Raw genomic sequence first — 12,260 nt, forward strand, 5'->3', positions numbered from 1 at the left:
ACCAAAGACAGGATGGTAGACAAGACTGTCTGGATGAAGAGACAAGATCAACTTATAAAGAGAAATAAATAATAATATAGGGTAACTTTTGATAATTGCCTGGAGGGGTGCCAACGATAAATGCTAAAGAAGTTCAAAGAAAAGAGTTGGTATGGATCAGGAAAGACAGCTTAGATTCTTTGTGGCTGCACAGGGCACAACATGGAATAACCAGTGAAAGTCACAGTAAGACAAATGTCAGCTAATTAACAATGAGGAAGGAACTTTTGAAGAATTAGCTAATTTCTGTGACTGAAGTAAATCTTACATTTCCCCCCAATATTGTATTGAATGGGTGATTGTGCAAGACAACCGGTGAGTCTACATTTATTTTCCCTTTTTTTTTTTTTTTTTTTTTTTAAGGCCCCTGCTGCTCTGAGAATTCCCTGCGGCTCCCTTTAGGGTTTCCGGAGTGTTTTTTTTTTTTTTCTTTCTATTTATACCACTGAGGACTGTGGCCACGAGAGGGCAGTAGAGGGAGCTCATCAGAATACTTGGACGTTTTGAGTAAACTCGCCGGTGCTCTAATCGGGAGCAGGGACTGCGCAGATCCTGCGAACTCGCTGGGATCCAGCTTGCAGGCCTGTTTCTCAAAGCCGCGTCCTGAGTCTACGGGGATACTGAGATTCTATAGGACATGGAAGCACTGGTCATAAAGACACCGAGGCATTTCCATCCAGAAACCAGGCACCTCTCACCTTAGGCTATTAAAATAAGTTTTTTTTACCGCCGCCTGATTCCCCTGCCAGATAGGCCCCCTAGGTCTGGATATAGAAAGCTCCCCACTGGTCCCCGCCTCCCCCGCTTGCCAGATGCCCAGGATCCCTAATAGAGCTGGAAGCTTGCGACTCAGAGCAAGGCTCATCTTCGCATTATAAAAATTATAATTAATAACAACAACTTCAAACCTCATTTGACAGCTTGTTGGCTTTTTGAGATTCACAAGCAGAGGAAATTTGCTTGGGCAAATTCTGAGAGCCCCTTCTTAACCTCATCAGCCAAGGCCGGCTCCTCCCCATTCACCCCTCAGATTAAAGACGAAGAGAGAGATGTGCAGGATGTGCGCGGTGACAGGTGATGTTCAGGGAGGGGGAGCCCACGTCCCCACTGACCTCTCCCACTCTGCCGGCGTCCTGAGCTCTCCGCACCGGGGGTTCAGCCGGCCGGGCTCTCCAGGCCTCCACCCAAATCCCCAGGCCCCAGCAGGATTTGCGTTGCCCCCTTCGCCACTTAAGGTGGCGGGTGGGTCCGGGCTGAGCCGCGCACAGGGAGGCAGCGGGGCGGCCTCCCGATGCCCAACCTGATTCTCCTTTGTTGACAGTTGGCGGAGGAGGAAGACCGGGCGGGTGGGGGAGGGGGCAGGGGACTGGCTGCGGCGCGCTGTGCCAGTGGCGGGCGCGGCCCCAGCCCGGGCGGGCGCGGCCGGCAGGGAGGGGGTTAACGCGCGCGGCCTCTATGATAATGAGCTGCATGGTAATATAGGGAGGCCGGCTCTCAGGGCTCCGCCGCCGCCACCACCGCGGGAGTCCGAGCTGCCGGGCGGAGCGTCCGCGCCAGACTGGAGCGGGAGGGCAGCTGAGCGCAGTTGCTGGGAATTTTTCAGCCGAGAGAGCAGGCGATCCAGAGAGAGACCCCGCGAGCTCGGGAGCGGTGTGGAGCGCGGGCGCCGGAGCGAGCGAAGCGAACCTCGAAATAGATCTGGAGAGCCAGGTTCCCGGAGGAAATGGGACTGTGAATGAACCCGGGAGCAAGAAGGGAAGGAAGCGCCGCGATTGCTGATGTCAGAGGAGCCCGGAAAGTCGCGCTGGAAAAATCTGAAGACAGCCGGGGCTCGGCCGCTTCCCAAGGAGAGACACCGCCAGCCACCCACCCCACGCCCCCTCGGCGCCTCCCGGTTCCCCCAGCGAGCCGGCGTCAGAGCCCGGCAAGGCTGTTACGGGGCGGCGGAGGACGGAGCGGCGCGCGGACAGGAGACCGAGGGGCCACTTCAGGAATACAGATAAGTGGCTGGGGGCTTGACGTGGATTTTAATGAATCTGGACTCCATGTGGATTTGGTCGTCCCCGTGATCGCGAGCTGCTGGCAGCGAGAGGGGCAGCGCGCCGGCCTCGGCAGCCGGCGGCCGAAGCGGCCGGATCGGGGACGGAAGGACAGACCAACGTCTCCGAGCTGGGTAAGCGGCGCCCTCCGCCCTGTCCCCCGAAGCGCGCTCGCCCCGCCGCGGCTCCCCCCGCGCCCTCCTCCGCGGCGTCCCGGCCCCGAACGCCTGGGCTCGGCTGCGGCCGGCGAGTCCCCGCGCGGGGTCGGCCACTTTCGCGGGCCGGAGCGCGGCGCGCGCGCGTGTGCCGGCTGACTCCCTGCCGCCGCCTCCAGCCCAGGCTTCCCCGCCGGCTCCCCGCTTACCCTCTGGGCTGCTGGCGGGCGGCGCTCCACGGCGCGCTTCCACCGCGCACCTGCCTGCAAGCTGAGGCTCGGGGAGCGCCGGGGCGGCGGGACTGTCCCGAGAGCTGCAGCCCAAAGCGGGCCTCTGAGGCACTGCACCGGCAGGAGGGCCTGGGCCACTGTGGCCGGCGCTCAATTTGGAGACGTTCAGTCTGGTGCCAGAGTCCCTGGAGGCTGCTGGCTGTTCCTTCGGAGCAGGGGACTTGGGAATCAAAGGAGAATGCCTCATATGCGCGGCTTCCAGAGGCTCAGGGAATGACACCAAGGCACCGAATGGGATAAGTGCCCCATGCCCCCTTATGTGCGCCCTCGTGGTGAAGCACCCATAAGCACGATCCCCTGGTCTGAGCCTCAGGAGAAGGTTGGGTGTTGAAGGACGAGCTTATCCAGGGTCCAAGAGTCTCCTTATAAGCCATTTTAGAATATTTTCTTTCTTGGGCTTCTTCTTGCCCCAACCCACAAGTGATGTAGGGATCTTAGAAAATTCTGGCCCTTTTTATCCATCCCACAGGTAGTCTCTGTAAATATGTTAATCATGATCTTGATGGCCAAAGAGAGAATGTCATCTGGAAACTGCCATCCCAGTTCCCTGACGAATGTCCACCTGTTTGGCATGACCTTTGCCCTAGAAGGAGCTACCTACTCAAACTCAGCTCGGAGGGATAGAGATAATGGGGGAGGTGGAAGTAAAAGACTTGGGGTTCAAAGTCAGTTGTCTCTAGAAATGAGAGCCCCATGAAGTGGGCAATGGAAATACGATCAGGTCTCCTGTAGGGTTCTAAGATCCTAGGGTAACAGTGGCAATCCTAGTAGTGGCTATACAAGGGACATAAGACAGGACCAGCTTGAGGCAGTGGCTTGGGGACCCAGTAGCTTGGAGGAAACTACAGAAATTTGGGGAGCCATTCATCCCCTATCCATGAGCACAGTGGCCGGGGTTCATGAGCATCAGATCAAGATGAGTATCTGGGCTGGGCAGGGCTGGATGTCCTAGGAGCTGGGAGTCAGATTCAGTTCCCCCGCACACCAGTCCCCACACAATAGCAGGCTCCTGTCCTTCTGGGCTTCTTTCCCAGACCTTGAAACTTCAGTCTCCCCTCTGGGCAGGTTTTGGATTCTGGGGCCTTCAACAGAGCGTCAGAGCCCGGGGAAGAGATAGCCCTGGCTGGAGGAATACAGCTATTCCTAACTGAAACGGACAACTTTTGTGCAGACATCCCAGAACACTCCAGGTGCTGCTAGCAGCCCTCTCTCCTCTGACCTCCTGGCAAGAGGAGAGAAGAATTCATTAATTTCCCCCTCCCCTCATCTAGCACCTTTTGAATTAACTACCTATGGTCTCCCCTCCTTGGCCTGCGGGTGGGGTGGAGGGGGTCAGGTGGGAAGGTAGGGAACCAGGGAAACTGAGAGCAATCTGTCAAGATACCCTAGCGAGGTTGTTTTGCTTTTCCCTTCTTCCACCTGGCATCTCCGCTTACGCCCAACCCTTCCTCATCCCGGAACCTGCCCTCACTGCCAGCATTACCTGAAAGAGTGGTTCCCCTCAGCCCTCTAGCCAACCCTCTTCAGGGACCCGCTGATAAAGGAAGGGCAGTGCAGACTGCCCTCTCCGCTCCCTCACCGTCCTCAACAAATTGCATTAGGATGGGGCAAATTGGCTTGCAAAGCGGTTAAATGGAAATGACGTTTGGAGCGCTTGTACAGTGGATATGCTGCTGCAGAGCAGCAGGGTGCGAGGCGGTGGAGCGCACGCAGGTCCCCTCTGCCCAGGACCACGAGTCTGCCAAGGGGTTTCCACTTGGCCCTTCTCTTTGACAGGATGTAAGGACCGGGACCGGGGTCCCTCATAGCCTGGAGCAGGCCAGAGGGCAGCTGGTTGGCCTCTCAGCCCCAGTCTAAATGAGTAAATGGTGGCGTCCCATGTCCATCACCCCAAAGCAACTATGTCATTACAAGGTTGGTGGCCCTGCTTTCACAGCTGCCCTGAATACCTACCCCTGTCCCCAAAGCACCGGGGAACATTCCCTCTCCAACCTTTTGACCGTCCAAAGCTGCAGGTGTGATGGATGTAAAAGTTCACCATCTGCTGTAGTGGAGTCTGTGCTTAACATGAGGTTAAAGAGGAACCCTTCGAAGAACAGCTACTTCTCTACCAGGCCCCTTTCCCATTTCCAAATACTTCTGGTGATTTTGTTCATCTTTATTTCATGGGCATGTTACAAGGAAACACACAAGCAGGATGGGAAACCAGTTCAGGTACCATGAAATACTTATGGCTCTGGAGTTGTCACTGTTTGGGGGTTTTATAGTCTCTATCCTGCCTCCTTCGCTATGGCTGCCTCTCCAAGATAAGGGGTTTGGTGCGGGAGGGGCGGGGGGGCAGACGATTTCCATCTCCAGCAGCGACCCCCCCCCCCCCGCCCCTCAGCTGTCTCCCTGCATTGCCACACAGCTGTCTCCACACACGCAGACTGGGGCCCAGTATACTCTGTCCATCATGGCACAGCGAGAGGCGAGGAACTCCAAGCCAAGCCCCCACCCCGCTCCCGTTCTGCTCGTAAAGAGACCGGAGTGTTGTGTTACTACAGTCTGTTAACTACGGATAAGTGAGGACTGTCCACAGGGAAAGTGGCAGAAGCAGGCTTTGAGGTGCCGTCATCCCTCCCCCCAGCACTGCCACCCTCACCCAGGGCCAGTCTGTTATCAATTCATTATAAGTGAATATTTCTCCCCTTCACAGATGCTCTGTTCCAACAATAGTGAATGGAACCGATTCCCTTATGGGAAACAGTGTTTTTCACTTAGTTACAAAGATTTCATGCCTGATTAGAGTAAATGAGGGCTGGGGGTGTGTCCCCTTCTTGTCTGGTCATTTCTAAAGGTGAGCCCTGTGGAGACAGAGAAAGGCAGTTCTTCCCGGGGAGGGGACGGGGTGTGTGTGTCAAACAGCTGGTCCTAAGGGCCAGGAGGGATGCATGGTAAGAACAGGATACCCCCTTTCTCCCTGCCTTAGCCCTCAGGCTCTCCGGGGCCCTGTTCCTGGCCTTTGGGCATATGGAACCCCTACTGTTCCATCTGGGATTCAAGGGCAGAAATAGAGGCGAGAAAGTTCTTTGTTGGGGAGCAGTGTCCCTACAGGGCAAGTGTAAAGGGAGAGGAGGAAGGGACGGGGGAGAGAGGAAAGAAAAGGCCCCAGCAGTGCACAGGCTGCTGCTCCCACAGTTGGTTAACCATTAACCCCTGCCCTGGCCTGGCCCTGTCTCCTGCTTGCGTGGAAGGATACTCTCAGAAACCCAGAGGAGCAGCGCGTGATCCCCATGCCCACCTCTCCCTGCCACAGGACATTCGCCGTGTCTCCCCTCTCCCCTTCAACCCCCAGCTCAGTCCTGGCCCCCACTCCCCCTTTTCTCTCCCTCTCCCCTGGCACCGGCATCCTCCTCCCAAACCCTGCCAGCTGTCCCTTCACCCAGGCTTTGCCAGTTGTTTGCCTGACAGCATGCACGTCCCACGGGGAGACCGGCAGACTAGGGAGGAGAGTGGATGGACGGGCTGAGCTGGGCTCACACAGGACTCCAGAGCCAGAGCTCTGAGCTCAGCTTATAGACTGCTTCAAACCCACACATCACCGCATGAGGCCCAAGTTTGCTTGGGAGATGGAGGCAAGGAGGGGCTTTTGGCCAAAGTTCCCTCTCCTCCGGGAATGTCTGATTTCCATGAGGGTCCCTGCCTTGGCCCTCTGAGATAGGCCATTTTCTCCAAGGCCTTGTCAAAGCATTTCCAGCTCCTCAGACCTGGAGCCCTGAACTTCAGGGAAAAAAAAAAAAACCCAGCAGACGGACCAGAGATGCGGACCAAGATACAGGAGCGAAGGCATACGTGGCAAGACCCAAGTCAAGATGCAGAAACAGTCACAGATAGGTGGAGAGAGGCAAGGTGACAGAAAAGGAAGATAAAGGCGGAAAGGCTGACAGTGTAAATGTGGCGAGAAGAGCTGAGAACAGACGTGGGAAGCAAGTGGGAAGGAACCCTCCAGGCCTGAGGGGCTCTTCTGGTCTTCCCAGGCCCTAAGGGGAGGCTCCTCTGGGCTGCATTGGGAAGCTGAAGTAGCAGGTTATCTCCACTAGAGGGGACTCGTGAAAACCAGGCTTGGCCCTAAACAGTGGCTTTTGTGCTTATTTGGGTTTTTTTTTTTTTCTAAAGAAGAAAAAAATAGTTAAGATATATTAGAAACTCCCAGCTGTCGCTACGCAGAGACCACAACTGGTAGGGTCCTTTCGCCGGTGGGACCTCTGGGCCCGTCTGGTCGCAGGGGAGCGGGAAAGGCGCCTGCAGCATTAGGAGGTGGGGTCCGGCATGGTGAGCAGCTCAGGGAGAGGCCTGCGTGGCAGGCAGGATGCACCTGGGGGTGGGAGGCAGGAGGGGGCAGGCATTCTCAAGAAGTCCTGGCCCGCCGGCTGGCCTGGCCTGCCAGAAGGCTCTTGCCTTTCTTTATCAGCAGTAGAAGTTTTGGCGCACCCCCAAGGTGCCTACATAGGCCTTCCCTTCTCCCAGCTCCCTAAATGCGAATTTTCAAAACACTGTCAGGTGGTAGCAAAACTGCTCCTGAGGAGACTTTTTGAAAGAGGCCTTTCCGGAACTGAACGCATGTCAACGCTGTATCACTGATTTAATCTTCGTCTTCATACTCTCTGTGGGAGCCTTTCTCTGAATTATAATCCCCCCTTTCATTTCAGCAGAGGACAATAGGGAGAGAACAGAGTCCAGAGGTTTTTCTCATCTGAGGAGATAGTAACTGTCTAACAGGGGTAGGGAAAAATATTGAAGCTTGGGGATGGGCAGTGGGCCAGAAAGGAGCATCACTTCAGATCTGATATTTAATCATGGCTTCCCTTTGGCTCAAATTTACCTGAGGTCAAAGCAGGAGGGGAGGGAGGAGAGAGCAAAGAAAAAAGAAAAACAAGATAAATGTATCATATTATGAAAGTCTAATCCTGCTTTTCCTTGGCTAAAATTACTTTCGGTATGAGAGATAAAGTGGAGTTGCCCTTGCAAAGTTCGACTTGTCTTTGAGAAGGAAGAGGCGGAGGAATCCTGGGGCTCAGAGTGAGTAGCCGATGAACGAACCCCTCTCCTCTGTGACCCCCCAGCACAATTTCTCTCTGAAGCTTTGAGAGTGAAGATGGAGGCCCTGACTAAGGCACCTCCACTGCTTCTCTGCGCTGTCTGGGGAGTTAAACTTTTAGTATTTTTGTATTTACAAGCCTCCCTTCCCACCTTAGTTTCTTGTTTGGGTACGGAGGGTTAGAAAAAAGATGTGTAGAGCAGCTAAACAACTCCTCTGAGTTTAATCTTCATATGTGAATTGTTGCGCTTGTACTGAAAACAGGAATTGCAATCCATTTGGGTTTAATCAAGTAGAAATCCATCACTTATGCAGTGCTAGGAATGTGTAACACTTGGTACCAAGATGAAAAGGTAACAGATCCTACCTTTAAGACTCTTAAGAGCATCCTGGGGGGAGGGAGTATTACGTAAGCCATGTACCCTCACAGAAGTTTAATATAAGGCAGAATGGAGTTAACAGTATGTCGGGAGTGTCAGAGGAAGTGGAGCTCGTGGAAGCTTTTGCTCTAGTCAACGGAAGGTGTAGGTTTCCAGGAGAGAGGCTCGGGTGTCTGAGAACTTCATAGCTCCCTGTCAAGAATGACTGTCTAACGCTCTCCCATATTCCTCACCCTCTCAGAACTACCCCTATTTTTTTTTCCTCATCCTTCTCCACGGATTTCAAAATGACACCACTGTAGTTGTTTTCTATTAGTCAACATCCTAGAGCAAGATCTTCATGTAGCACCCTCCCAAGGGGTTTTCACCGTGTATTCTATGTAAATTGCATCCCTTTCCGGTACCCTGGAGCTGGCCGCATGGACGCCACCGTGCTTCATCGGGAAACGTTATTACTCATCTGTATTCACATTGAAGTGTCTGGAATCCTGCCGTTAGTGCACCACATTTATCTGAAGGAACCCATTAAAGGGAACAAACCTGAGAGGGAAAAAATATTCGGCTTTTCCTCCTCACCATGGCTGAGCAGGAGAACACCCTCCACGAGCCACCCCAAATTAAATTTGGGGCGGGGGAGACCTGGCACTGGGGTGGACAGAACCAGGGTGCATGCTTGGGTGGACAGAACCGGGGTGCATGCTTGGGCTTTAAGAGGCCTTTGAAACCTTTGAAAGTCTGTGCTTTTTAAGAAGTATGAGTGTGTGTGTGTGTGTGTGTGTGTGTGTGTGTGTATTTCTGAAGAGAAGGAGTTTGTGATCCGCCCCCCGCAAATGTAAAGAACCACTAGACTCTAGTCTCCAGGGCCTTTTCCTAGCCTCAGTTTCTGCTTTCTGTTCTGGTGGTAGAATGAGAGCTTTGGATGAGGAACTGTAACCCCAGTGCCTCCCCCATGTCCCCAAGTGGTAAATGACTGACTCTTAGAGTAGACAAGAGAAATCCAGGGACAAAATGGCTCAGAATGTCAGGGAACCCAGGTGTCATAATTGCTCTGCAAATATGGACAGGTCATAGCACTTCTCTGAGCAGGAGGCAGGGCAGAGGACTCCTCCCTGTAAGGGATGGAGGGTGGAAGGTTCAGGAGGAGAGGAAGAGGTAGGTGAGAAAGCCCTGCCTGCCCTGTAGAGGCAGGAGGACCAGCGGGCAGACAGAAGGGACAAGAGGGGATGTTGCCGCTTTGAAGTGGTTTCCTGCTTCATAAAAGCGAAAGGCCTCAGCTGGGCTGGGTAAATATCACGTTGGCCTCTGACCTCCCACCTCCCCAGATTGCTCCCCCAGCTTCCCATTTTTTTCTCCTGAGCTACAAGCATACCTGAGGGAGGAGAGCCTGTTCTCTGAACTTGGGTGTTCTCAGCGGGAGCCCTGGCCAAAGCCAGACAGGAGGACAAGGCTCCTCCCCTGTGCCCAGACCTGAGAGCCTTCTGGGTCAGCCAGCGCTACCAGGTCTGGGTCCCTGCTCCACGCTGGTGGGTGGTGATGTTTTCCAGGAGAGAGGCGGTCAGTACCCTGACAAGACTAGCCCTCTACCCTCACTTCAGAGGCCCAGACCTTGCTGGCAAGTCCCTTGATTCTCTGTGAAATTAAAACTGACACCACTAGGGTTTCTGCTAGGCAAACACCCTCTGAGGTTTCTCCGGAAATTAACAAAATTCAAGTCTAATGCCCCCCTCTGAGTGACCCCCCCCCCAGGGTGTGAAGCCCTTCAGGTTCGGGGCCCAAGAACCCAGCTGTGAGAGACTTAGAGAAAACCATCTGAGCCACTTGTGAAGCTGGGAAGTCACGCCCGGCACCCTCCCGCAGGAGGCTTAGTCCAGCCAGGAGGGGTCAGAACAGATGGTCAGGGAGAGTCTAGCGTCAGGTTAAGGTCCTAATGCATGGGAACAAAGGGCCTTCCTTCACACTTGTAGCTCTTCCCTCTTCCTAAAAGCTTTCTCACCTGTTGAACAGTGTTCACCCTCCATTTGCTCCTGGGCCCGGGAGGCAGATAAGAGGCAGCCACAAGACACTCAGGGAGCACTGCTGCCTGCCCCGCACCCAGCACCTCAGTTTCTTCATCTGTACAGTGGGAATGAATGCTTTCCGTGACTCCCCAAGCGCCCTCAGTTGCCCTTGTTTCTGAAGCCGTGCATGGGAAGACAGTGTTTGGGCATTTGGAAAAATGACAATTGTTGCAAATGTGTAAAATTATTCTAAAATTTAGAGCAGGAATACAGCCAAGCTAGGGGTGTTTTTCTCCTCTCTCTCTCTCTGTCTCTGAATTTGTTTGGAATTTTCTGAGAAAAAATAAGATTTTTATTTAAAGAAAATCTGTGTGCCAAAGGTCTTGATATGTAAAAATAGATGAAGGGCTAAAGATTCAGTGAAGACTGGAAACTGAGAGGCAAACCAATGGTGATCCTGGCACTGGGGCCACACGCATGGTTTGGGGTTAGCACTAACCAGTGGGGCTGGAGTTTGAATTCTGAATTTGCTACCCTTGGGGCTTTGATGCCTTCAAGTCTAAGAGGAGAGATGAATGATACTGTCACAGAACTGGTAAGCTGGTATTTTTCTGGGAGTCAGCCTCCCATGGCAGGGCAAGGGGTGGAGCTGACGGACCCCTAGCTGCCTGCCTGCAAAAAGCTTACATCTCTCTGCAGAGAGAGCTCCTAGGAGCATGGATATGAATGGGATGGACACAGCATGTAAAACATCAGCAGGAACTGGTGCCACAGCCCCAGCTGGACCCTGGAGCTCAGGGATTAGATCCTTGGCCAGCGCTGACCCCTGGGCAGAACATAGCAAGATGTCTGGGGAGAAGCATCAGCTATCTTGTGCTAGCCCAAGAAACTCCCCCAGGCCCTCCCTGCTGCAGCACAGAGCCTTGCCCCTTGCTGGAAGCACAGAGCGTGGGAAGGGGGCAATGAGAGGAGGGGAGCCCTGTGCCTTAGACAGCACTGTCCAAGAGCCAGCGGTGGAAAATGAGTGTGACAAGATGCCTTGAGTTTCTTTTCTAGAATATTATGAAGAAAACAGTTTGAATTACAAAAGAACGGGTGTTATATGTAGAAGACTTGAGAAATGTTTCTGAGGATTTGATAACAGCTTTACCCAGGCCCACATCATAGATGCGGCAGCCGAGTCCAGCCCGGGAGAGTAGACTGCCCTGCGTCACACAGTGAGTGGCCAGTCACGGTGTCCACCTGTGAGGAGGTCTGTTTGCCCCGGCCTGGCCCAGCACACTCTCTCCACCTGCCCATGTAGCCACCTTCTCTTTCCATTCTCTCATTCCCCAACCCTGTGCTCAGCGCTGTCCCCATCTCTCTCCCTTGGGTTTGAGCGGCCGTACCCGAGAAGTGACCTCTCCCCTGCTCTGCCAGTTCGCCGGCCCTAGGACACCCCCAGCCCTCTCTGTGGCGCGGGGCAGTGTGTAGAAAGGCCCCCCCTGCCTTAAGTAGCTCCAGCCAGCTTTCCTCCATCCACCGCAGGCCTTGCTCTTTTCAGAGTCAATGGCCCTGGCAAAGCCCAGCCACCCCTCCCTCCCCAGAGGCAGCGTGGGTACTGCTTGTGTGGCGGTCTCTATAGGCTCTGCATTCACAAGTTGAAGAGGGTGAGACAATGACCCGAGCAGCCGCCTGCAGACTGCTGGCTGGGAGGCTGCCAGAGCGGGAGGTGGGAGCCCGGGCCCGCCAGGGTTTGCCTACCACGCACCTGCGAGCTTTCTCAGGCAGCCTTGGCTGACCCAGAGGAGATACGAGGCAGAATTGGGATCCAGAGGACCTGGTCCAAGCCGCCTGATTGGCTTCTACCACAAGCCCCCAGCCTCCTTGGCCAAGGTTTCCGCCAGGCCTGGAGGAAATAGCAGGGCCCTGGCTCCTGAGGGCCATTTGTGGCCTGAGGACAGGAAGAGGCAGGACACCTGTCCAGGTGGAGACAAAGAGGCCACTTCACCAGGAGCCTGCCCAGGCAGAAGAAAGGTACCGTACATTACTTGCAAGGAGATTGGAGTTGGCATAACATGATTTACTTTGCACACATGTTTATTGAATATCTACTATGTGGCAAGTATTATGGGAGGGAAGCCAGTGGCTATCGTGGCTCTTGAGAACCTTCCAGTGTGGCAAGGGGAAAAGGGGATACACACCAATAATGGTCATGCAAGTTAAGTGTTGCAGGAACCCAGGAGAGAGAGATTAACCAGAGCCATGCAACCCAGAAGGGGCCGTCTAGGGAGGGAATGG

At 54.2% G+C, this 12,260-nt stretch overlaps 1 protein-coding gene across 1 annotated transcript in view; it reads left to right on the forward strand.

Annotated features, from left to right (window-relative positions):
- Positions 1-1,573: 1,573 nt before the first annotated feature.
- The window catches only part of PLXNA2 (plexin A2), a 221,125-nt gene continuing 210,438 nt past the window's right edge, over positions 1,574-12,260 (forward strand). Inside the window, 1 exon segment of the mRNA XM_032634123.1 lies at positions 1,574-2,212. The gene's annotated coding sequence lies outside the window, so the exon portion shown is untranslated.

The sequence above is a fragment of the Phocoena sinus genome, chromosome 1 (assembly GCF_008692025.1).
Source record: "Phocoena sinus isolate mPhoSin1 chromosome 1, mPhoSin1.pri, whole genome shotgun sequence".
Lineage (NCBI taxonomy): Eukaryota > Metazoa > Chordata > Mammalia > Artiodactyla > Phocoenidae > Phocoena > Phocoena sinus.